At 42.0% G+C, this 25858-nt stretch overlaps 1 protein-coding gene across 1 annotated transcript in view; it reads right to left on the bottom strand.

Moving 5' to 3' along the window:
- LOC126251716 (aminopeptidase N-like) overlaps positions 1 to 25361 on the bottom strand; it is a 291935-nt gene extending 266574 nt beyond the window's left edge. Inside the window, exon 1 of the mRNA XM_049952311.1 lies at positions 25193 to 25361. The gene's annotated coding sequence lies outside the window, so the exon portion shown is untranslated. The remainder of the gene's footprint in view (positions 1 to 25192) is intronic.
- Between the last annotated feature and the right edge of the window lie 497 nt (positions 25362 to 25858).

The raw sequence follows: 25858 nt of genomic DNA, 5'->3' as shown, positions 1-25858 counted from the left end.
CATCTGGAAAGATATATTATTCCATCCAGGACACCACTTCTCTTCATCTCTTGAATGGTTCGGCTAACAGTGGAAGGAAGTTCTTCCAGAGAAAGATGACGACGTCCACGCATAGGTTTTTTCAACTTCGGGAACAAATCGAAGTCTGGTGGACTTATGCCCGGGCTGTAGGGAGCCTAGAATCTGCTGTTATACGTTATTTTTATCGTAACCATGATGAAAATAGACATATACTCTGGAGAACCTAGATGTAATCCAGCGCTACTTACACACACGGTGAGAAATACTCAAACACAGATGTCTCATATTTTATTTTATTGCATTTTGACATATACAAAATACTAATTCTGACATGAAGAAACCTCTATATCAAATGATGACAGGCAACGCTGTTCCGTGCGCACACTTCATATCTCGCCTTCACAAGATCAAAATTTAACCGTGATTTTGTAACACATTAAATCTGCTCACTTTATTGCAAATAGATCCTAGTTCCAGCAAGTCTTATTTTTCGTCATATACTTTTTGACACCTCCCCCCATGAACCATGGACCTTGCCGTTGGTGGGGAGGCTTGCGTGCCTCAACGATACAGATAGCCGCACCGTAGGTGTAACCACAACGGAGGGGTATCTGTTGAGAGGCCAGACAAACGCGTGGTTCCTGAAGAGGGGCAGCAGCCTTTTCAGTAGTTGCAGGGGCAACAGTCTGGATGATTGACTGATCTGGCCTTGTAACACTAACCAAAATGGCCTTGCTGTTCTGGTACTGCGAACGGCTGAAAGCAGGGGGAAACTACAGCCGTAATTTTTCCCGAGGGCCTGCAGCTCTACTGTATGACTAAATGATAATGGCGTCCTCTTGGGTAAAATATTCCGGAGGTAAAATAGTCCCCGATTCGGATATGCGGGCGGGGACTACTCAAGAGGACGTCAGTCGTACCTAGCCACGAGCAATGTTGAACCACCTGAAGATGTCCGACAGTTACTCCGAGGAAATATTGTGGAATTTGCACAACGCGATCCGGCGGCAAACCAGTGAAGACTATTTACAACACATCCGCAAGGAAAGCTTGAAGAGTCACATCTTTAATCCAGAATGAAATTTTCGCTCTGCCGTGAAGTGTGCGCTGATATGAAACTTCCTGGCAGATTAAAACTGTTTTAATCTCCAGGAAGTTTCACATCTTTAATGTTAATGGCTAGAAAGTCAAAGTTACTACGGACGAACACCAGAGTATTTTCGATTTTAGGTCCAGTGAAAGCGTTTTGTGCCCCTCGAATCCAAATTGCAAATTCTCTTGGAAATGAATCAGTCACAGATTTCAAGGTTTGAAAATGTTCTTTATAAAAACCGAGAACTTCAATTTATGTACCGCATCACCTTAGAACGGGCTCAGACGGCAACGTCAGGTCCAGCAGCAGTTCCCTATATAGCAACACACGATGCCGGCTTTGAGAAACACTTTCTTGGTGTATGAGATTATTTTACTTACTTCGGGTAGGTGGCGCACAATTATTTAGCGATACGTTGCAGTGCATGTGCCATGCAAGTGAAGCGAATTCAGTTGCGAAGGGCAGTTGCCGCCTTCAGCATGTACGCTACAGCAACCTTCATACCACCGCTCTCTCCATTGTTGCCAGATTTATTCAAGATGGCTGATCCAAGATGGTGGCGATAGGTATGGCAATGTCTCAATGACGTCATGGCGGGAAGTTCAAATTTTGGCGGGAAAGTAGGTCAATTGGGCTTCCTCCACTAACCTAACCCCCCCCCTCCCCTCTACCTTTCCCCAGAATATGGCGGAAAGTACAAATTCCAGCAGAACAATGCAACACACCACAGCTACCTCCACTAACCTAAGAAAATGGCAGGAAAAAAGGGCATTCGGGCTGCCTCAACTAACCTAAGTCATCTGACCGCCACCTCTTCCTAGGAATTGTCGGGAAAACACTCAGCCTGTGCTGGATAGGATGGACATAAATCTTTATTTTGCAGGCAGTCCTTATTTAAACAATTAGAGGCAGTACCTCATTCCAGTGTGTTCACCACAAGGTCCAGAGTCCAACTGACCTAGAACACAGTACCGCCACCAGAGGGCGCCATTGACCCTCCCGTGATGTAATCCAAGATGGCGGTCTGGAGGGGAAAATGGCGGGAACCAATAGGAATTCTTAATCCAGTCACGTGTTAGACTTCAGCCAGTAGGATGGCAGTATCTGGTAATGTCATTAGAGGGGATATAGGGCAGGCTCTGCAGCTCTGGGACCTCAGTCTTGCTCAGTCAGCCAGCAGCAGCAGCAGAAGAAGAAGAACCATGAAGCGTCAACAGCAGTCACAACCCAAGACAGCCCCACAGAACAGGAAGAAACGGAAAAGTAAGTATCCCATATCACATCTTTCTCTGTGGTTATTATTATTATTATTGGTTGTTTTCGGGTCTTGGTCCATATGTAATGCTTCCCCGTCTTTTTTCAGCAGTAGCCCTCGACGCAGCCAAGCCCGGAGGATCGAGCGCCACAATGCCGATCTCTGCCACGTCCACACCTGTAGCAACGTCGGCTGCCATCTTATCAAGACCTGCAGCGACCTCTGGATCTGCGGCAGCAACAACTTCCACCATGTCTGAGCCTGTAGTGGCCACGTGGGACCCTATACTGCACATAGCTCACTTGCTGGAGCAGGACAAGGAGCTCTTGTTGACTGTCCCACTTATCGATTTGTTTGATGAAGCCACGTGATCTGCTCCCAACACATCGAACGCTGCTGGTGGTCCTAAACAACAGTAAGATGGAGACAGTACTGCTCACCAACATACGACCTATCCCAGCAGAACATCCCTGTGATAGTGCAGCCACAGAGTGCAGATGCTGTGGATAAGAAGGCATCGAGTGTACCCATCGTTTCAGTACCACATACAATTTAACGTCCAGTGGAATGAAACGTGTAAACGTTGGTATAGAAGCATATCATGTCTAGGGCTTGCATGCGAGAATATAAATTGAAAATGCATCGAAGGGTGTTAAAGTGCCGATTTCCGAGTAGGACTGGGAAGAAATATGTCGCGCAGAGCTACATCAATCAGCAGATGACTACAGAGTATTATCCAACTCGTTCTCTCACAGACATTCGCCTTACTGGTGTGACACTATCTATAGCAACAGTGTACGATGACTGTGCACTATGTGTGAAATCGTGTGACAACTGTGTTTATCTAAGGCACGCCTCAGTTATGAAGGTATACGATCTGACTACTGCACTACATCTTGCTTTGGAGAGATTGAGCCGCTGATTGCCGAGCATGGACTCTGCATACAATGATGTTGCAAACTTCCTATGTATGCATAGTGTACATGATGATGATTTGAAGCAGTACCTTCGTTTGCACATGAACGCTGAACCGAAAGAGATACAGATTAAATGTGCGTGTGAAAAACCTGAGTACTGTGAGGCATCCATTGGCTTGAGGGAGATATGCGCGGAATTTATTGCATATCAAAAACCTTTGTTTGGAAAATACTGTACAGGTACGAAGAAGAAGATAAGAAAGAGCCTGATTATTTTCTTGAAATACTGCATCTTATGTATGATATTTAAATAAATAAATAATGTATGTATATATAATCTCAAACTGTGTTTGTGTTTTATTTCATACCTCTCTCATTATAGTCAAAGTATTACGCTTATTAATATTTTTTCAGTGCTACACATATAATGATGCAGCAGCAGATGATTACCCCAAACATCGTCTCACCAATTATTGACATAATGAATGATCAAGTAACTCTTCTTGGGTTTTCTCTATGTAGCCAATATAGCTCAGTCAGTTAAGTGATGGAGCTATAGTGGGTACACATACTATTACTGTCCCTTCAAGTGTATCTTTCTATACATCTCAGCTACTTGTCAGTATCTGTCGTAGTTAGTATCATGGCAGGGTGGGTGAAACATCACCACAAAGACTTTGTTGTCGGTGATTGGTCCTGTGAAGATGGAAAAGAAGACTTGAGGAGGAAGAAGAAGAAGAAGAACGGAATTCTCCTTCCTGATAATATACGTGCAATTATTGTAGGTCCATCCAATTGTGGCAAGACTAATGTCCTCATGACGCTGATAACACATGTAAATGGAGTCCGATTTGAACATGTTTGTGTATTCTCAAAAACACTGTTTCAGTCCAGGTAGCAGCTATTACAGGAGATATTGCACGGTGTAGATCGTGTTACATACACGACATTAAGTGAAAGCGGTGATATCGCTCCACCTGAAAAAAGCAAAGCCAAACACAATCTTCATATTTGAAGATTTTGCTGTGGAAAACCAAGACCAAATCTGAAAATATTTCTGTTTCGGTCGTCAAATGGCGGCTGATGTATTTTATCTAAGGGAAACATATTCCAGAATCTCGAAACAGTTGGTTATGGTTAGTGCAAACCTCATTATAGCTTTAAAACAATCTGACTTTAAAACACATTTACCAGGCACATGTCGGAACTGATGTCGTTCGATGATTTTGTAAATATATGTGCCAATTGCTGGAATCATTCATAGTATCGGTTTCTCGTTATTGATAAAACAAGAAAACTGTGTGATGGTAGGTACAGCCGAAACTTTAAAGAGTTTCTGCATACATAGCACGGTAAGTGAGGTTAGTACATCAGTACACGCTGAACCACGTACAATCTGGCGCGCATGTCTAGCTCTCAACCCGAGAGAATGGGTGTACACAGGACACTCGCCTGTACATTGATGCGAAAATTCAGGCTATTGTGCATAAAGTGGGAGGTATGCGCAGGGAACTAGAGACGTATTAACAGATTCTTCTGAGAATGGTGATTGCTTTAAATGAGTTAGTTAATGAAGACGGTATGAAAGTAACCGACTTAACTCAATAGGTCGAGGCTATTGAGGGGAAATAGATGTAGACTTCCTTGTTGTTGAGAAGGTGGAACAGGCACAGAGTAATAGGAAGAAGAAGATAGAATATATAAAACCTCACGCTGCGGAGATGTCTGATTAGTATACACCGAGACGTCAACGAAGCAGAAAGTGATTCAAGCGCGGAAAGCAGTTCGTGAGAAATTACGGTTGCTGAGGTTAGGGCATATGGATAGGCAGCAAACACTAAGAGAGACCTTTAAGCCGGTTAATGAATCTCTCAGATAGCTCTCAGCAAAAACAAAAACACGCAATAACGATGGTGTTGCCATTGACAAATTCATTATCCGTCACGCTCCTGGTCAGGTAGATAGAACATTCGGCGTTAGATGGGGAAGACCGTACATGTTGGGCATGCATTTTATAACTGTACTGATGACACAATACAGGCTGGTGATAGGCGGTTTGAGAGAATACCTGCCTTAATGAATGTTATTTTCCTAAGACCTACCAAAAAACCTATAAATTATTCAGTTAATGATAGGGAAAAGTACCGTGAAATACTGCACATGACTGATTTACATAAGATCGCGTAAAGCCTGAGCAACAAGAAATATAAAACCAATATAAAACCAATGCTTGATGGTGAAAACAACAACAACTGCAGCAGCAGTGGTGATGGTATTGACATTGAGCATAACGCAGTGAACAATCAAATCCCGCAGTATATATATATGACGACCCTAACGTGCTAATAGGTCGACTACGGCTGCTCATGGCATCAGCTGCTGCAGGTAATACAGCTCATTCGAATGAGGCTGTTTCAGTAATCTCTGAGCTTTGAGATAGCGGTATCATCGAATAAGTATGCAGACAATAGTTCGAGAACTGCACAAACCAGCACGAAAAACATATCCTCGTATGCATTTTATGGTTCAAATGGCTCTGAGCACTATGGAACTTAACTTCTGAGGTCATCAGTCCCCTAGAACTTAGATCTACTTAAACCTAACTAACCTAAGGACATCACACACATCCATGCCCGAGGGAGCATTCGAACCTGCGACTGGAGCAGCAGCGCGGTTCCGCACTGAAGAGCCTAGAACCGCTCGGCCATAGCGGCCGGCGCCTCACTGGCTGCTGGCGTAGCCCATAGAGAAGGTGTTGCTGCCCAAGACAGCGACTGTGTATTACCGGAGCACTCTCATACAAATGGAACGGGTGTGCTTCGGTAACTCTCAGCAGCTCTGCGTGCTTTGGAGGTGAACAACAGCATAGCCTTTACACCACGAAGGGCCGAGGATGTCGATGACTGCTTACAGGTATTCAAATGAGAATAATGAATTCAAATATACGAGGGTTGGAACTTTAATAGTGGCAACTATTTATTTACAGCTGTTCATTTTTGGAACACAACCTACGACCAGCTTAGAGACAGAAGTGTTGACACTTTCTACAGGACCTGACCATCATTTTGCAGGACAATGCTGAAGCACGTACAGTGCAAGCTGTTACTGATTTGTTTGACTGATGGGGCTGCTAACTGCTATACCATCTACTGCATTCCCCTGTCTTAAGCCCTCGTGAGTTCAACTCGATTTCTAATCTGAAGGAAACACTTCGTGGCATTCGCTTCAAAACTGCTACAAATTCGTCGTGCAATAGACCGCGCTGCTCAGAGTGTCAATGCAACTGGCACTGCTAAGAGTGTCCTACTACTTCTACACAGCTGGCAACGCGTTTTACACAATGCTGGTGACTACTTTGGAGGTCAGGAAAACTTTGAAACACGTATCTACTTTGAACGAGCTGTAAATAAATAGTTGCCTCTATTAAAGTTCCAGCTCTCGTATTTTAATGGTTATTGATACATACTTCAAATTTCCCTGGGCATTATCAGTTAAAAGAAAAACTGATAGAAATGTCGCGGATGTTTTTCAGCATTTGCTACAGACAGGGACGAATCGATGCCCAGGCAACCTCCAAACCGATCACGGCGGTGAGTTTTACAATAGGTATTTCAAGACCGTGATGCAGCGGTGTGGAATACATCACTACTCAACATTCACTCACCTGAAGACAAGAATCGTGGAGCGTCTGAACAGAACAATGAAAGGTCGAAAGTGGATGTGTTTCAAGCTTCACAGCTCATACAAAGCGACAGATATCCTCCCAGGTATAATTGCCTGGTATAATCGAACCTAACATACCACAATAAAAATGAGACCAATCGACGTTCCTTATAAGGGACTCATGGATACGGTGTACTATCGCATTAAAATGCTGGATCCACGCAGACAGAAAGTTAATGTAGGTGATTTGGTACGTATCTCATAACACAAGACGGCATTTGAGAAATCATACCTACTGAAGTGATCAACGTAGATATTTACAGTTTCAAAATCCTATATTTTATTGAAGGATAGTAAAGGTGAAGAAATTGCAGGCTGCTTCTACACCGAGAAGTTGCAGAAGATGTCAGAACCGGATTTGTTTCTCGTGGAGAGAGTCACAAGACGTCGGGAAAAAAAAACACTAGTGAAACGGCTTGGTTTTCCTGCTGCACAGAACAGTTGGTCTGATGCCAACGATTTGCTATACAATGGGGCGCACAGTCCACAACCACAGCAGTAGCATAACATGCGTGCTATGAGATGCATTAGAGGAGGTGGTGGTGTTCTAGACAAACTGCCAGTGGAATTACACATGTCTGGGTACAAGTACTGTGGACCTGGGACAAAGCTTCAGAAACGCTTGGCACGAGGTGATATGGAGGTTAATCTGCTCGTCGAAGCGTGTATGGAACATGGCATTTCATACACTACAAATAAAGATCTATCAAGTCGTCACATTGCAGATAGGATTTTAGTTGATAAGGCTAAGGCGATACGGAGAAGAAAGGATATTGGTATAGGTCAAAGCATCGCAGCATTTGCAGTTGGTAAAGCCATGCGAGGAAAAATTAAGTTGGGTTTAGGTGTAATGAATCTCAAGCGAGTTATGAATGCTGCACTTTGTGCACTAAACAAGAAGAAGGACAAGGGCGGGAAGCAGAGCTGTTTGAAGAACTGTATCCTGACAGCGATGTATGCAGCTAGAAACACACTGTAGCAGAAAGGTGTGGGAAGAAGATGAGGAGGATCTGTTAAAGCACCGCGAGTTCTACCAATACCCAAGACATCTGGTGGTTTTCTTCCATTTCTCATCACGACCCTCTCCACGCTCTCGGCGGTAAGGTCCCTCGCTGGTAGTGCTGCAGCTATTGCTCGAACGGTCAAGAACGCACTCCCAAGCACTGTTAGAAGAGGCAAGAAGACACAACCGCATGATGGAAGCCGCAGCCATCAGGAAAAGGACTATACACGAAACCGTACAGGAAAGGACTAGGTCTGTTCATAAATAAAGAAAAGCCCATTAGCGGTCCTACCAGATCGACCACTCACAAGTACTGATCTTCTTAAGTTTGTTAGAAACAAATTCAACTTTCCAAGATTTCGTGGTGTGTTTATGCAGGATACATTACTGAAGACTATGTGGAAAACTGATGAATGTGGCATTGGGAATTTAGATGTTGCTGGAGGCCCCGGCACTCACTGGGTATCATATGTTATGAAAAATGCGGATACTGCCTACTATTTCGACTCATTTGGTGACCTGCAATCGCCAGAAGAATTACAACGATACTTCACTCACAGAAAACTTGTGTTCTACAATTATCGGCGCTGTCAGGACTTTAATACATACCTCTGTGGACATCTATGCATCACGTTTCTCTTGACGTTTACAAAGAAGAAGAAGCATGCCACATAAGGACGAGCTGTAAACATTCCTTCATCAGCTGAAGTTCAGATACAATGTCGTACACTTTGACGTTAAAAGAATGATCATCTATATTTTGTGTAAATTACTTCCCGCCAATTGATGTGAGCAATGGTGGATGGAGTATCGCATTGATTGGACTGGAGATGTACAACAGGATCCTAAATATCACTGATACTAACAACAAACTGCATCTGGATATTAACAGTGAAAAAGACATTGTGGAAATAGAACCGGGTGCATATGATATCGATGATTTAAACGAAGTCTTAAAACAGTCTGGAAAAGTTATTGAGCTATGTGCAAACATCAATACACTTAAATATGAAGTAAGGACTGTAAATACAAAGATTGACTTTAACCAGAAAGCTTCAATAGAGCGCCTACTGGGTTCCACAAATGGCAGGTTTTGAAGAAGGATCCAAGTAAATTTTACAAGGCAGGTCACACTGTGGACATACTTCCTGTCAGCACAATCCGAGTCGAGTGTAACATTGCAACGAACTCCTATCTCAACGATAGTCTGATTAATACTATTTGTTGCAACGGGGTATAAGATTGTTGAGACCCCTGCCAATGCAATATACCTTCTAGTGATATTGAACTATTTGGAGCTACGTATTGTGGACCAGAATAATCAACTTCTTTACTTTCGTGGTGAGGAAATCATTGTACGATTACATCTAAGGCATGATGGGCGCACGGTATAAAACAAGTGCACGCAATCCACAGCACGTTACTTCACTACCGAACTGCAAAGTGATAACATGTGTGAACTACGAGTTTCTTAAATCAGTTAGGTTGAAACCTCGCAATGACGTCCTCAGTCAATATAACCAGTCCAGTAGAGTATGATGAGAGAATTATACATCAGGAATACCTTACACTTCAACCACATTTCACAAGAACGATGAAATTAGAATTGTCATCCAGCACCAAGACGCACTTACGCTTCCATGCAAGAGTTTCATATATCAAGGAAACCAACAGTAGCGATGCAGGAGGATCCAAGCTGACACGTAACGCTTTAGTATTCCTGTTCTAAGGCATACGCTATGAACTCAATAGGTCTGAGATCGATCGTACACGCAATGTCGACATGACATCGACCCTTAAAACATACGTCTCTGCATCATCCGCTGATTTGCATGGTTTAGAAAATGTGTGGTGTTTCATAGTTGATCTGGAGGATAGAACAGTTGCAGAGTACAAGCGATTTACTGCATGCATACCTCTAAAAATGATTATGGACTATTTTGCGAACATGAGACAGATTATTATGAATGCTAAACAGGAACTCATTCTGGTAGGGAGTGCGTCGGATAATATCTCACACATTCAAGGAGCTCAAGAAGAGAATTTGATCACAATCAGCAAGATAATACGGAAAATGTCCCACATCAGTGAATCACACGAGAAGTGTTTGAAGCTTTAAAAGTCCTGAATTCAGGTACATTTCTATCACTGACATTTCGCTTGTGGGAGGTTTTCGATTACCCAGTGTTACCAACTGCCAGTAGACAAACATGAGCTATTAAAACCTCCTCGCAGCTAGAGACACCTAGGTTCATCATACTTTCGTTTCAGACTGATAGCAGAGGTAATATAGCAAAGTGTTCGACAACTGCAAATTAACTAATGGCAAAGTCTACCTGAATTCAGAAGTCTACCTATATGATAATTTATACTTGCAGCGGAATAAAAATGTATACATTCTAGTATATGGCATGTATGCAAAGTTTCGTGCTTGTTAGTATAAAATTGCCAAAAGAGAAGGAGGAGGGTGTCTTCTCTGCCCACGGAAGTTCAAGGACCTCTCACCGATCATCGTAATAGACTGCTCGAAACAGAATGAGATAATTAAGTCTGGACCTATAGATGTGCGAACTGAATTTGAATCTTCAACAAATTTCCCAGAACACACTGCTGCATATACTCTAGTTCTACATGACCTTGTGATCAAGTAGTGGCCGCTCACCGGTGTTGTGCAAATAGCTGTATAAATGAACAGGTGCTGCACCATGCCTAGAGCATTTCACAATGGCATCTCAAGGCGTGAACATCATTGCAGATGCTCAGGGTTTCTATGATGGTGAGCGTAGACAGTTCATATTTCAAGATGTTGCATTCATAGCGCACACACAAGATGCAGGAATAATAGAGATATTCTCAGCAAACATTGCATCACTGAGGTCTTTCGAGTATGTGAAGTGTGCTAAGACATGGAAGATTGCAAAGTGGTTAACACATTTCTACCATGGAATTCACTAGAATGATCTTGAAATACCCTACAAAGATATAGTGATGGTGCTTAAATTATTCGATCACGCAGATACCATCATCTACATGAAGGGGAAGGGGATCTTATGGATGCGTCGAATCTGTAAGTTTGCTGCTATTCAAGACCTGGAATTCTACAAGTGTCCTTCTCTCCATCGCCTCATGAAGAAGAAGATGTGTGAAAATAGTGTTGTTGTGTCTAATTATGAAAATGTAAAATTACTTTTTAGTCGGATAAGAAATAAATGAAATTTTACCTCACAACCTCTGTGTTCTTTTTTTCAGCCCTGTTCCCGCTTTGACAGTGTACCGTTTTAACCACATGTTATGTCTGTGGTTTTCTTCAAGCACAGGAGATATAATTTTAGACATGTCTGCTATGTATCTTTGGAAGCGTCCCCTTGTAGCCTGCTTGCCCCTAGCTCCTCTGCAACCATTCATGCAGGTCAGCCTGCCGCGACGTAAACACAAGAGTGCGGATGTACCGAGGCATAGTGGGTAATGCGGCCGACTTGGGCTCCCGCAAGCCCGGGCTGCCTGGGTTCCCCCAGGCCTGCCAAGCTTCACGGGGACCGCTCAGCTTGCTGCGCCCGACAACAGGTTGCGCTGTCAAGCTACCGTGAGTAGAGTAGCCAGGTAGTTAGCCAGCAGTTCATTTATCGCAACGGTGGGGGCAGCACAATGAATAGGTCGAACTTTAGTGACATTGGAAAAAAATTTTCAACTGGCGAATACACGCTGGTAACGAAACAGAACACAAGTACCGCATGGGAAACGTTTTCGTGTGTTTATGAGGCAGCTTCAAATAAATCGGTAGGTGTGTCTCAATGCAAACTATGTAAAAATCTCTTAAGTACTTATTCGGGAACCTCGAGTATGTTACGACATGTGTGCAAATTTGACAAGCAGTTCCCTCACTCCGTAAACATCTTGAAACAGGACAAAGATTTAATGGCCGAAAAGTGCGTCGAAATGTGTGCTAAGGACCTGAGACCATTTAGCAGTATAGACGGAGAAGGATTTCTTAATTTAGGGCGGACACTGATCGACGTAGGTAAAAAAATATGGCTCAGTTGATATATTATGCCTTCCCGAGTTACAGTAGCTAGGAAAGTTCAAACCTTAGCTGATAAAGTGCGCAGCAAAATTCTCCCAGATATACGAGGTGCGGCTAGAAAAAAACCGGACTGATGCTGGAAAAAACATTTATTTTCAATTATTTACTATTTCATGTTATCTCCTTCAATGTACTCTCCTCCTCGGTCTCTACACCGCTCCATACGAATTTTCCACTGTTCATAGCAATGCTGCAGATCATTTTCGGTAAGTCCATACATTACTTCCGTCGCTTTTTCTTTTACTGCTTCAACAGTCTCAAATCTAGTTCCTTTCAAAGCTGACTTGACTTTAGGGAAAAGAAAAAAGTCACAGGGGGCCAAATCAGGTGAGTAGGGTGGATGATCTAAGATGGGAATGTTGTGTTTTGCCAAAAACGTCTTCACTGACAACGCACTGTGAGCTGGGGCATTGTCTTGGTGAAGGATCCATGACTTTTTTTCCACAAATCGTTCCGTTTTCTCCGTACTCGCTCACGTAGGGTAGCCAGGACGCTAATGTAGTAATGCTGATTCACTGTTTGTCCCTCTGGTACCCAATCAATGTGCACAATCCCTTTGATGTCAGTTTTTGCTGACAATGGTCTGCCAGTGCGAGTGTCATCACTGGTGTCTTCGCGGCCATCTTTAAATCGTTTAAACCACTCAAACACTTGTGTTCGCGATAAACATTCATCGCCGTACACTTGTTGTAACATTACAAACGTTTCACTTGCAGATTTTCCTAGTTTGAAACAAAATTTGATGTTAACACGCTGTTCTTTCTGTACACTCAACATTTTCCGACGCACAGACAAAACGTCAACTACTTAAAACAGACGCCACGGGCAGACTGAGTGCAGGAGGCAGATGAAACTCGAGCAGTAGGCGGAGCGACAGTCACGTGACAGGCCACGCGACTTTCAGCCTTACTGCATTCGTTTTATTGTTTCACCAGTACTAGTCCGGTTTTTTTCTAGCCACACCTCGTAGTGCATGCGATTCGTTCTGGTATATGTGCCAGTACAATTGATCTATGGACAGACAATTACAAAGGGGTGCATTACATGTCCGTGACAATGCATTACACAAATTCAGACTGGCGTTTGAATAAATATGTGCTGATGTGCTCTGCGTTTCCTGACTGCCCAAAAACTGGCTCGAATATTCGAAACGAGTTGGAAGATGGCTTAGAAACTATGGGTGTTTCTCGTGAAGACATTGCCAAAATTACGTTTGTGACAGACCAGGGCAGTAACATTGTCAAAGCTCTCGAAATATATCAGCGTTTTCCATGCATGGATCATAGTATAAACACAGTCTTGAAACATGTTCTGAGCGAACAGTTTTTGAAAGAAAATGTTCCAAATATATTAGCCATTTTTAATACAGTGCGGGCTACGGTTTCCTACTTCAAGAGAAGAGGTCTCTGTGTGAGACTGAACTCATCTTTAAAGCAGTGGGTTTCAACTCGTTGGAATAGTTATTTTGACATGCTTGTATCAGTCCTTTCTCAGATTGATTCAGTGAAGGCTGTCTTACATAACGAATTCTTACATAACGAATTCTCTGATAAGATGTTGAGTTATGACCACCATATAACTGGCCAGCTTATAGAATTTCTTAAGCCGTTTAAAAAAGTCACAGTTGATCTAGAGGGTGACAAGGAGCCAACTCTACATTTAGTTCTACCGTGGTTTTGTGCCTTAAAAGCTCACTGTACTGTACGGGATAACGATGAAGAGGTTTGTAATTTTATTCCATCTGAATATTATAGAACCACTTGTGAAATATGTATGTTGATAAAATGTATTTTCAGGACATGAAACCTTTGAAACAAGCCGCCGGTGCCTTCCTAGAACAGAAAATGTGCGTTATTATGTTGCATAAAATTGCAACGTTTATGGTGCCTAATTAGCGCACATTAAGAAAGTTAACCGAGGATGAAAAAATTGATGTTTACCAAGCAGCACGACAGGTGTGTGCTGAAAGTAAGCTCCTAAGATAATGCATATATTCTTCATCTACATGTAACTGGGTACTCTGCAAGTCATACGCAAGTGCTAGGTTGAGGGTTCATCGCACCACTTTCAACTTATTTGTCTCCTATTCTCGAATTTCGCGCGGGATAAAACACCTACATCTCTCCGTCTGAGCGCTGCTTTTTTGTATTTTATTCTGATGGTCATTTCTTCCAATGTAGATGGGACTCAACAATATATCTTCTAATTCAGAGGTGTAACTTGGTGATCGAAATTTCATATATAGATCGCGCCACGTCAAAAAACGCCATTGTTGTAATGATTCCCACCCCAACTCCTGTATAACTTCCGCGACGCTCTTTCCCCTGTTTCACGATAATACCAGACCAGCTGCCCTTCTTTAGACTCTTTCGACCTCCTTCATCAATCGTGCCAGAAAAGTCTGTCCAACTGCGTAGCAATGATCCAAAAGAGTGTTTTGTCATTAAAACGACTACAACATTTTCTGTGAGTCCATTCCTATTTAAGTAGGTCGTAATTGTAATCAGAGGTATTAAGTAGAATCTACAGCCTTTAGATTTGACTGGTTGATCTTGTAAACGAAGTTTAACGGACTTCGTTTAGTACATACACGGATAACCCCGCTCTTTTCATTATTTATTGCCAACTGCTAATTTTCAAACCAAAAATATATATCTTATTTAAATCGTCCTGCAGTTAGTTTTGATCCTCTGGTGACTTTACTGGACGATAAATGATAGCATCATCTAAAAACTATTATAATTTCAACTATGTGTAGTACGATCTTCACATTATTCTGCAAATATTAATTGGAACCTGTATAGCTTCAGTACAAGTGCCCAATCACAGCACCCAAGAAAAAAATGGTGCAAATGGCTCTGAGCACTATGGGACTTAACATCTGTGGTCATCAGTCCCCTAGAACTTAGAACTACTTAAACCCAACCAACCTAAGGACATCACACACATCCATGCCCGAGGCAGGATTCGAACCTGCGACCGTAGCGGTCACGCGGTTCCAGACTGAAGCGCCTAGAACAGCACGGCCACACCGGCCGGCAAGAAACAAGTCCAGGGCCGTACAAAATGGCGAAATTTGAGGACTGGGCAGAAGAGTCTCCTCAGCAGATACTTGCAAGAACACTGTGTGAACGAGGGACATATTCTACAATGGTGGAAAAATAACTCCCAACGACTTCCTCGACTTGCGTGTGTGGAAAGAAAAATATTAAATATACCAGCCACTAGTGCCTCTAGTAGGAGAATTTTTAGTTGCGCTGGAAACCTAATTAGCGAAAAACGATCACGTCTTAATGCAGACAGACTTAAAGGTCTCGTCATAATTAATTCAAACACTAATCAGCAGACACATTAAGAATACAGTAGAACATTAAACAGGAAACTATGAGTTTGAGTGCTAATTTACTAATTAAGAGTGCAGTTTTCTTTCTTGTGCTTTCTGGGCGTCAATTTCTGAGATAGTAATTTTGTAATGCATACGGTTCATTTTTATTTTAGACTAAACTTTTTGATTTCAATCCTCCCAAGTGACATTTATTATTGATTGTAAACCATTTTCTGTTACTTGTGTTTGCAAAAGTAGCCAAATATTTTTAGCAGTATCTGGTTTGGCCTAAATAATACTTTCAGGGGAAGTGAAGGAAAATTTGTAAATATTTTATATTGAAAAGTGTTCTGCAAAATAAAATATTCATTTGTGGATTAAGGCAATGCACATTATGAGCTTAAATTACAATTTATTTTGTTGAGTTCCACACACATTGCGAAATGTAATTTTATTCCTGTATTTCTATATCAAGGGGTCATGATGCTAAAGACCTAGACACTACAAACGCTTTTAAAATGAAGAGCGTCTTTTTCCACGAATGTATTGTAGCAGGAATATAATGGAAACTCTGAGCCACTCTCCACAGCGTCTGCGTCTGCGTCATTAGGATTCAGACTCGTACTTAGGTTTGTGTTATGAGGGTCTACAGTCATCGTTTAGGTTTGCATCATGCAAGTAAACACTTGTCGTCTAAGTCTGCATCATGAGTTCCGGACTATGGTCCCTCATGACGCAGACCTAGACTACAAGCCGGCCGCGGTGGTCTCGCGGTTCTTGGCGCTCAGTCCGGAACCGCGCGACTGCTACGGTCGTAGGTTCGAATCCTGCCTCGGGCATGGGTGTGTGTGATGTCCTTAGGTTAGTTAGATTTAAGTAGTTCTAAGTTCTAGGGGACTGATAACCACAGATGTTAAGTCCCATAGTGGTCAGAGCCATTTGAACCATTTTGAACCTAGACTTCAAGTGTGGTCTCTCATGACACAAACGTAGGCGCCGCGAAAAATGGCTCAAGTCGCCATTGTATTCCCAGTACTATAGTTTTTAGACGAACTGGATACGAAACAAGTGCTTAGATTTTGTTAAAATGCATTTTGGCAATTTAGAATGATTTTGCCAACTTCAAATGAATTCACAGAACCATTAAAATACATCCTGGAAAAGTAGTTAAATATTTATATAATTTGTGTCATATTTGGCTGAAACATACTAAAGTTAAAGAATCTAGACTTCCAAAATCTTAATTTGGTTCTCATTGCAGTACAGTGGTTATCAGGGGCGTAGATATTTTATTCTTCTGGGGAGGGGACCAATCTTCTTTTTGGGGGGTGGAGGTTCACTTCTTTAGTACAAATATCCATCTGTTTCAGTGTTGAAAACTGTAACACAGACTGCATTGCATTCCATTAAAACAAAAAAACACTATGTTCGTGGGCTCGGGGGCGGGGGAGGGGGGAACCCCTGCCCCCTCCCCCACCCCGTTATCTATGCCCCTGGTGGTTATCTGTAGCTTTTAGTGTACAAAGGAGCGCCATTTTCAGTGATTGTTCTGCTTGATACACAAACCTGTTTGAGATGTGATCTGATGGTGGTTCGAATTGAGAATATCCAGTATTGAGAGATTGTGAAGTCTCGGAGAAATCCTTTTATATTTGATAATTAGCTGAAAACCCGGCGTTGCCTGGGCATTTATTTATTCCATACTCTCGTAGCCCATCTTCCCTCCCCTATTTTCTCTCTATCCATTTATCCCTCTCCCACTACCTCTCTGTTCACCTCCCCAACCCCCATCTCTTGGCCCATCTCCCCTTACCCTCTATCCTTCTCCTCGTCCTCTCTCTGTTGGACTCCACCACCTCAGTTCATGAAAACTCATATATATATCTGTCAACTTTTGAGGTGATCAGTGAAGCAGTGTCAAAGTTTATTGCTAGGTAGCATTTATTGTAATACTTTTTGATGCGTAGCATTGATAGTTTTGTTTTCTGGTGCGTAAACAAATGATGTTGAAGGCGTCCCGACAGGGGAATATGCGACATACAAATGGCCATGTGAAAAACATGATTTTCAAGATTGATGCCACAAACATATGACGACTGCCCTTGCGATTTATCTATCGATATGTGGAAATTATAACCGTTTAAAGTCGCATGGCATGTCGGTCGGAATCATAGTGATACGTGGAATCAATCCGTCTTGGTTAGTTGACTTCATCATCTTGGTTAGTAACGGAATAAAGCGACTTGTATGTCATCAATTCGCCATGTGTCATATTTTGAATCTGAAAATTCATTTCGTTAACATCAAGGTTTTTTGCAGCCAATATAACACGTTCGCTCAACCAAAAATGGTTTGCAACTGTTAAACCACATTTGCTGTGCGCGAATTGTCAAACACGATGACTGTGAATGTGTCAGACATCTCTCAAATTTCAAGAAGATCATAGACATTTCGTTTAAAAAAGTATATATATTCAAAAACCTTCTCCATGGAAACATGCGTACATGAGTGAACTTTCATGGTAACCCGCAAACTATGTCAGAATCTTTTTTAAGGTACTCTATTCGATGTACTGTCCGAAATATTATGTAGACAGTGATGTTCCTCTTGATGGTCAAGTGTGCAAAATTTCTTCAAGATCGGAATAAAACTGTAGGTTGGTGTAAAAGTGTGAAAGTAACGTACCCTCCGCCATGAACCATTCAGAATTTTAAACAGACAGCGCCCTTCATCCTGCTTTGAATATCAAGTGTGCCAAATTTCATCAAGATCGGAATGAAAACGTACAATTTGTCGAATTCCTTCAGGTAAAATAACCTCTGCCATGCACCATACGAAATTTTATGTAGACTGTGACCTTCCTCTTGGTTTCAAGGTATAGTGTGCAAGATTTCATCAAGATTGTATGCAATACAAACACACGGACACAATGAAAACGCACTTTCAGTTTTTCTCACATTTTCCAATTTTTCGGTCGATTTTCCAAAAATTTTATCATAAAAGCCTTGTCCTGAGAATTACGAGCACAATATAAAAAAAAATTGCCGAATTGGTCCTGCCATTCTCGAGTTTTACGCTTATCAACACATTTGGCAATTCATTTTTATTTATATAGATAATAAGCCCGAAATATACGCGCAAAGGAAGAATATACAAATAAAAGCCAATATTTTTGACCTGAAATATATATATATATATATATATATATATATATATATATATATATATATATATATATATATATATATATATATATATATATAATGGTCGGGTTTGTCTTTTGGTGCTCAGGTAAAATAAAAACTTTTAATTATCGTTCATAATAGACAATGACGCGCGCAGACTAAACGGCTGCGTAGCGCAGCTCACCAGTAATAAGGGCATGCAAGCAAGTTTCTGTCCGGATTGGGTTCTGCTTGGCTTGGCTGGGAGTGAAGCAGCCTGCCCGTTCTGTGACAACGCGCGGCGGCCTGCCCGCCTGGCCACCGGGCAAGCATGGGCGGGTTAAAAGCGGAACACGTGCACCACTAAAGCGGACACAGTCATGTGCCTCCTTCCCCCATAAGCCAATTTGTGCTGCATGCTAGATGTAATTCCATGTCGCCATTCTATATGTTTTGTTATCTTCCATGTAAAGCTTCACCTCATTAATAGCATTCATCTTCAGCAAAACTATTTAGTGTACAATATAATTCTTGAGGTACAATGTAGCTTTTGAGGAGCAATATAGTACTCTTGAGGTATAAATAGACTCTGCTGTTCCAATGCAGAAATACTTTAAACTTACTCGCTACAACAGTAACAATGGTAGGAATTTTGTTTTAATAAATCTACTCTAAAAACTAATGTGGAGATACTTCCTCTACTACAACTAAATTCCACAGCCCCAGTAACATAGCTTTTACAACAGATCTGATGGACTGTGCACACTTAGAATCTAATTTCAACAGTCCCCAATAGCAAAAGTTGTTACAGTTACAATTGTGACGGACTGTGAGCCTTATAGATATATGAGCTGCTCGGGGGAACACAATGGTAAGCGCCATCGCCATGTATTTTGCGGTAGATGGCTAATGACACCACCTGTAGGATGCACAATGCAGTAAACACTAGTAGTTCCAAATTCACTCAACAGATGTCAGGGAGGAGCTTAATGGTAAGCGCCTCTGTCCGTCTGTTGCGGAAACATAATGGTAAGTGACAGAGAGAATGGCGGCAAGTAAAAACATATCCGAGATTATGACAACAGTGAACATGGCAGAAGACGAGGAATATACTTCCAATGATACTAATATCATCGAGAGGGATCCAGAATACATTCCTAATGATTCAGATGACTCAGGGGTATGTTATTTTCTAAATATACTGTCTTTAGTACGTTTAACGAACATAATGGTAAGTGCATGTACATACCATTGTGTTCCTGAAGTAAATTGAGAATTACGTTCGCCGACAAGTACAAGATGTGTACAGTCCAGATCAGTGGTACGAGATCATCAAGAAGTCGGCTTGTATATAATATGAAAAGAGAGGATTTCTATCAAATACGACACACTAAAGATGCGTTTGTCTTCAGAAAGATGACAGTTGATGATCGAGATGTCAACCTAAGGAAAGTATGTAGGTGGAAGGTGACCTCCGAATATCCATCATCTTTATTCATCAGTGAGACATTTTCTCATGACATTTGGCATGAAATAAACTTCAGGGAACGTGGAAGGCAAGGAACAGTTCCTACGCTTCGACTTAAATACAATGGGCCAAGGCTTATTGAAAAGAAGATAGTTGCTGACGTCCTGTCGCTCCTACATTACATACCTCCTGTCCACAATGGATTTTTCCTGTCACTAAAGCCAACAGTTTTAGATGAAAAAGACATTAGTAATGAGAGTGATGAATTATTTTACAGTTTCAGTGAAGTGTTGAAGACTTACTGTAAAATTTAATATGTAATGTGCTATTACTATGTGTTGTTAATGGTGTATGGTAATGTAATAATTTTTATATATTTCATTTGTTTTAGCCAGTTCTGAGTGTCATTTATGTTTGTATAGTAGAAGATAGAAGTTAGAATCACTACAGAATAAAAGGACCGTTCAAAAATAATTATTCAGATTTGCAGATCAATTGAAACTTTAGATGCGCTGTATCTCGAAACTGCGATTTTGACGCTTACCATTTTGTTCCCCCGAGCAGCTCATATACGTACACATAAAAGCTATTCTGACCTGGATGGCTAGCAGCAGGTGAAAAACTTAAAAGCTATTCTATTTACAAGACGTACATGGTGTGTAGATGTATGTATTTACAGGGTACACATACATTGCGTATGAACAAATAAATCAATATATAAATATTTTTTTATTTTTGTTTTTTAATATTATTTTTGTTTATTCTTTTTCTTTTTTTAACACACATGGTGTGCGTATATATCTTTGTCTTTTAATCCTTTCTTTTCCACAGATTCTCTCTGTGTATGTATATACAAGTGTACAAACCACACAAAAATATTTACACGCAACACACACACGAAATTACTTACACTGCAATAGAATGGTCATATTCTACCTCTGACATATATATATATATATATATATATATATATATATATATATATATATATATATATATATATATATGACAGAGGTAGAATATGACCCTTATATATATATATATATATATATATATATATATATATATATATATCAGAGTCCCCCACCCTTTCTCTCGCTACAAGTGAGTAGTGTGAGTATGGCAGAGTTTCAATCCCATCACCCCCTTTTATCGTTATGAGGTGACAGGCCGATTTTAGACTGTAGCAGAGTGTATACCTTGTGTCCTCTCGATCGAATACTGGTCTGCTATACCATAAGCGGTAGCTGTGGTGCAGCACCATGAACACCACTGCACAGACACCGCAAATAGTCGTCAATAGAGAGGGCCCTCGATACCATACGACGCACACCCTTAACCCGCCACCAGGTGGCACCTTCCAATGTGTGATATGCGATACCCATACATTTTTGAGTGTAGACCTACAAACTCCACAATCGGCAATCCATTCGCCTCGTCCTTCATATGACCGATAACCTTCTTGTTCTGTGGAATAATACCATAATGATTATCGGCCGTGTATGAGGATCTATCGAATTCATTACTGTGGCACGTCATTACTTCATATGGATCACAGTTCTTCACCAAATAGGATTTGCGAAATGAGTTTTCGCAAACTCATAATGAAAGCGGTACATGCGGCGTTTGGACAGGTCTAGTATGCACACTCCCACATAAATAGGTTTTGTAAACTCTACTGCAGTCCTCGCCATCTCCACAGCAGCAATGTTCTTATTGAATATATAGTGTCCTGCTTAAAATTTGGTCTGACAATGCATTTTCTTATAGCATAACGCCCATCCCCTTCAGTTCTAATAAAAATTTCACGTCGTTCCCTCAAATTCTTCATTGTTTTACCGAAAGTTGAATTGTTCATTAATTTATAAAAGTCTTTCTCAAAATCACACGTCACGGAAGCTCTCTGTCTCATATTCAGATCGATATACTCCTCCAACCAGGGGGACTGCTTGAAGGAGATAGCCTGGGTGATTCTAACCAGCTGCATCCCCAAGCTGAGACACTGCTGGAAATTATGATAATGAATAACGTATCTCCACTTATTCTCCAGCATTGTCATCAGTTTTGGCGTGGAGCTTCCTCGCGGAACTAGTTGCTCTGGACACAGTGACAAATCGGCGTGTGCATCATGCAGGCTAGTAGGGTATGTGAGTTCTGCCTCGACCACATACCCTACATCAGAATCAGCTGCCATACCCCCGCATGATTCTTCCTCCTAGTCCCTTGCATTCGTGTTCGGGCACCCATCGAACCACACCAACTAGCACTGATTGCTGCATGTCAAGCCTGTATAAGTTATTTATGTCCAGGTACATTATATAACTCGAAGCTAGTGATGCATTGAACCTCTCACCCATCTGCTGGTTATTTGTCTTCGCATGCCTGTTGACACATTGATAAAGTCCCCCACGGATCCCTCGCTTTAAGAAAAGAAGCATGTGAGAAGCAGTTAATAATTCAATGCTGCACTTCATTTACTTGAGAATTGTATCCCACGATAACCCAAGTGCCATGTAATAAAAGGCGGACACAGAGAATATGTGGCCATGCATAAGCTCTGGAATTTCTCGAAAATGTCCGCAAGGAAGTGCACGTCTGTGTCCATGTAAAGCTGTGCATACTCTCCTAAAGTTGAAATATTAAAGTCCCGCCAGACATTTGCAGCATGCTCATACTCTGCATTCATTATGGCATCACATGTAAGGTTGCTGCAGAATGATGTTATGTTGGATAGCCTGGTTTCATTGAATTTCGCCATACTATCCACACACTCATATGGGAAAACCCCCTTCCTAGTCACAAGCTGAAATTTTTCCTGGTCGGGAAATGCAGCTCTAGTGATATGGTGATATGTCTATCTCCCCCCCCCCCCCTCCCCCCGAGGTAAGAGTTTAATCGAGTTTCTGGAGTGGCGCTTGCATAATATGTAGCGTATGAAGGAAGCGGAGCGTAATTCTTGGTGTTATTTGTTTAGAGAATGAAATGTAATTCTCGATGATCTCAGGTGGACACTGACCTGATTTTTCTCCCAACCGAAATGAGCCAAGTGCTCAACTACAAAGTGAGCGTCATACCCTCTTAAATTATGAAAGAACACGGGTATGTGTCTTGATAGTTGGTACTTCAAATTGCACGCACTGTGAGCTGCGCCACAGAACTTCCCCATAAGATGACAGTGGTCCCCTACGAAGAGTTTCCGCATTTCTGTCTAACGGCAGCCCACAAGTATGACAATCAACTGCGTTATTACACCAATCTTCATTCTCCTTCGATTTGGTCATGGTCACATTGTTGCTGTAAAGCTTATCAACCTCCGTGCAAATTTTTCGAGCTCAGTGAACAGCCAAACTGCAGGATTATCCCTGACATAAGGTTTGTAGCTGTTAAGACTGGAATCATATGATGATACAATTTGGTATGCTGCTGCATACGGTGCATTTTTTTCTGTAAAAGTGGTGTGTGAGGCTGTCACCTTTGCACGGTCACCTTCACAGCGGGTCACAGGAGTGAGGAGGCATTCAAAGTTGGTGTACACGACAAACGGGCATCGCTCCTGATGGTGAGCATTATTGAACTTCGTAATTTGTTTTCCTCAGTAGGCATAATAACACGTACTGGGTCCTTGGAAGCACAGTCTGCTAGATGCGCCACTAATAACTTGTCTGCAGAGAAATAATTGAGGCACCTTAAGCAAATATGTTTTACACGATGATCAGATGACAGTTGGGTGGAAAGCACTTGGGGCATGTCTTTGTTCCAAATATAGTGATAAGTATCACCTTCAGAAAGAGCAGCATGTTTACATGCAGATCATTCTCAGCGGCGAATTTTGAGAAATTGAGGCGGCCAATAACAGTAAGCTTGTTTTGCTCATCTGACTTGCTTTTCTTCTCGAGGCCATAAACATGAACTGATATGCCGGTATTCTGCTCCTCAAATTTAGGTATGTCTTGGATCTTGACGGGGAAGTCAATGCCATCGAAGTTATGACACCCACGAATGTTATCACTTACATGGTATGTACTCGGATGCTCAGGATGATCTCTGTAATTGTAATTTCTTTCCCAAGCCAGGATTGACTACGCAAAACAAACCTGATCTTTTCCAATTTCGAAATTAATACATGCCTTCTTATTAGCTATATCTTTAGGGAGCTTTGTATAGCTAGACCCTCTATTTACTGGATCATATGTGTATGGATGTCCAAGTGTAGTATTCAGCAGAAAGAATTCTGACCCTCTGACTTCCATCTCAGAAAATTGGGTGATTATAGCACTCAAGGTGGATTTACGAAACAACTCGGCAATTGACGCGCTCCGCATTATCACGCCATTTCCCCCCCAAAGATAATGAATAGTTGTCTCTTCAACACCAGACTCAACTTTGGAGGATGCGATAATTCGATGCAAGCACCACACTGCATTCAATGGCAAGATACCGCAGATCATTCATTACCTTGCGGAGCTCCATTTCCAATACAGGAAAGCACGCCCTTAGAGAACCAGCAGGGTCACAGTACCCCCATGCCGGGTTCTCGATCCTCACGAACGAGAATCACTCCTCAAAAGTGTCTGCGATCACTGAGTATTCTAACAGAGATATGGTATCACTCACCTGATGTCTTTCACTAAAGGGGCGGGAGACAGAACTGCTGCTAGCCACAGGATCATCTATATTAGTATTAATACTATTTTGAGTCCACCCCACTGATGATGGTGTTTGGTAGGGGCAAGTCGGTGTATGGTGAGGCACACATACCTCGCGCTTACGCCGATCCCAACAAGGCTCATACGATGATGATGATGATGATGATGGAGGAGGATGTTGCACTGTTACCCGGTCAGGCTGCAGCGATGGCTCCCTATGCTGTTGTAGACCCAACCCGGTAACTTGAGGGGTGGTGGTTTGTTGCTCGGCTCACAGACACCAGAGCGGGTGTGCCAAGGCGGCGGCGGCTTCCTGTGCTACGAGTAGCAGCGCTCTTATAGGGGGAGGGGGGGGGGGGCGTGTTACCGGGCGCCGCTTTGGTGAGGAAGACGGTTTAGCCGCCACCACTAGGTGTGCCACACCGTGCTGAGGCTGCTGAGACCGACGGCAGTAGAAGAAGAAATAAAATAAACAGTAGTTTAGTACATTGCTTACCGCTGCTGGTGCGGTGAAAGAAAGAATTCTGACGATCACATGGTTATAAGCAGAGTGAGTAATTTCCTTTTTCGCTCCGTCTCCAGGGCATTAACACTTGATTGGGTAACTCCACCGCACCATCAAAAAGTCATCATCATCTAATAGGGCCAGATCAGAGCTTCTTTGTCTGTCCTCGTCGGAATCTGGCAATTGGTCTGTCTCGTCTACAACAACAACAACAAACAAGATACATAAACCGATTTGTTACAGAAAAAAACTTCCTATACTACTACCACTACTACTAGAGGCACGTACAAACGTAATTTTTTTTTTAACTTAGAAGTATGCTGCTTGGACATCTCATTATTTGCTGGAGGCTGTTCCTGCATCTACTGAACAGCCTCCAGCTGTCTGTCCAACAAATCGAACTCCTCTAAAGCTGTTCCTGTAACAGGACGAGACATAATTTTATTTATTCTGAATGTCGAGTTACACAGAAAGTTCACACATGGAGTGTTGTTGCTGGTTATCCACAGCTGGCGGCTGCTCATTGTAGTGTTGCTGCTGCTGCAGTTGTTTTCAGCCCCCAGCTCTGCCTCCAGCTCAGTTTGCGTTTGCTTCAAGTGAGCTAGAGGAACAATAAAAAAGGAAGTATGAAATAAGAAAATTTTGCATTGCTACTAT

The sequence above is a fragment of the Schistocerca nitens genome, chromosome 4 (genome assembly GCF_023898315.1).
Source record: "Schistocerca nitens isolate TAMUIC-IGC-003100 chromosome 4, iqSchNite1.1, whole genome shotgun sequence".
Taxonomy (NCBI): domain Eukaryota; kingdom Metazoa; phylum Arthropoda; class Insecta; order Orthoptera; family Acrididae; genus Schistocerca; species Schistocerca nitens.
The sequence above is the reverse complement of the archived record's forward strand: the minus strand, read 5'-3'. Positions and strand labels throughout refer to the sequence as shown.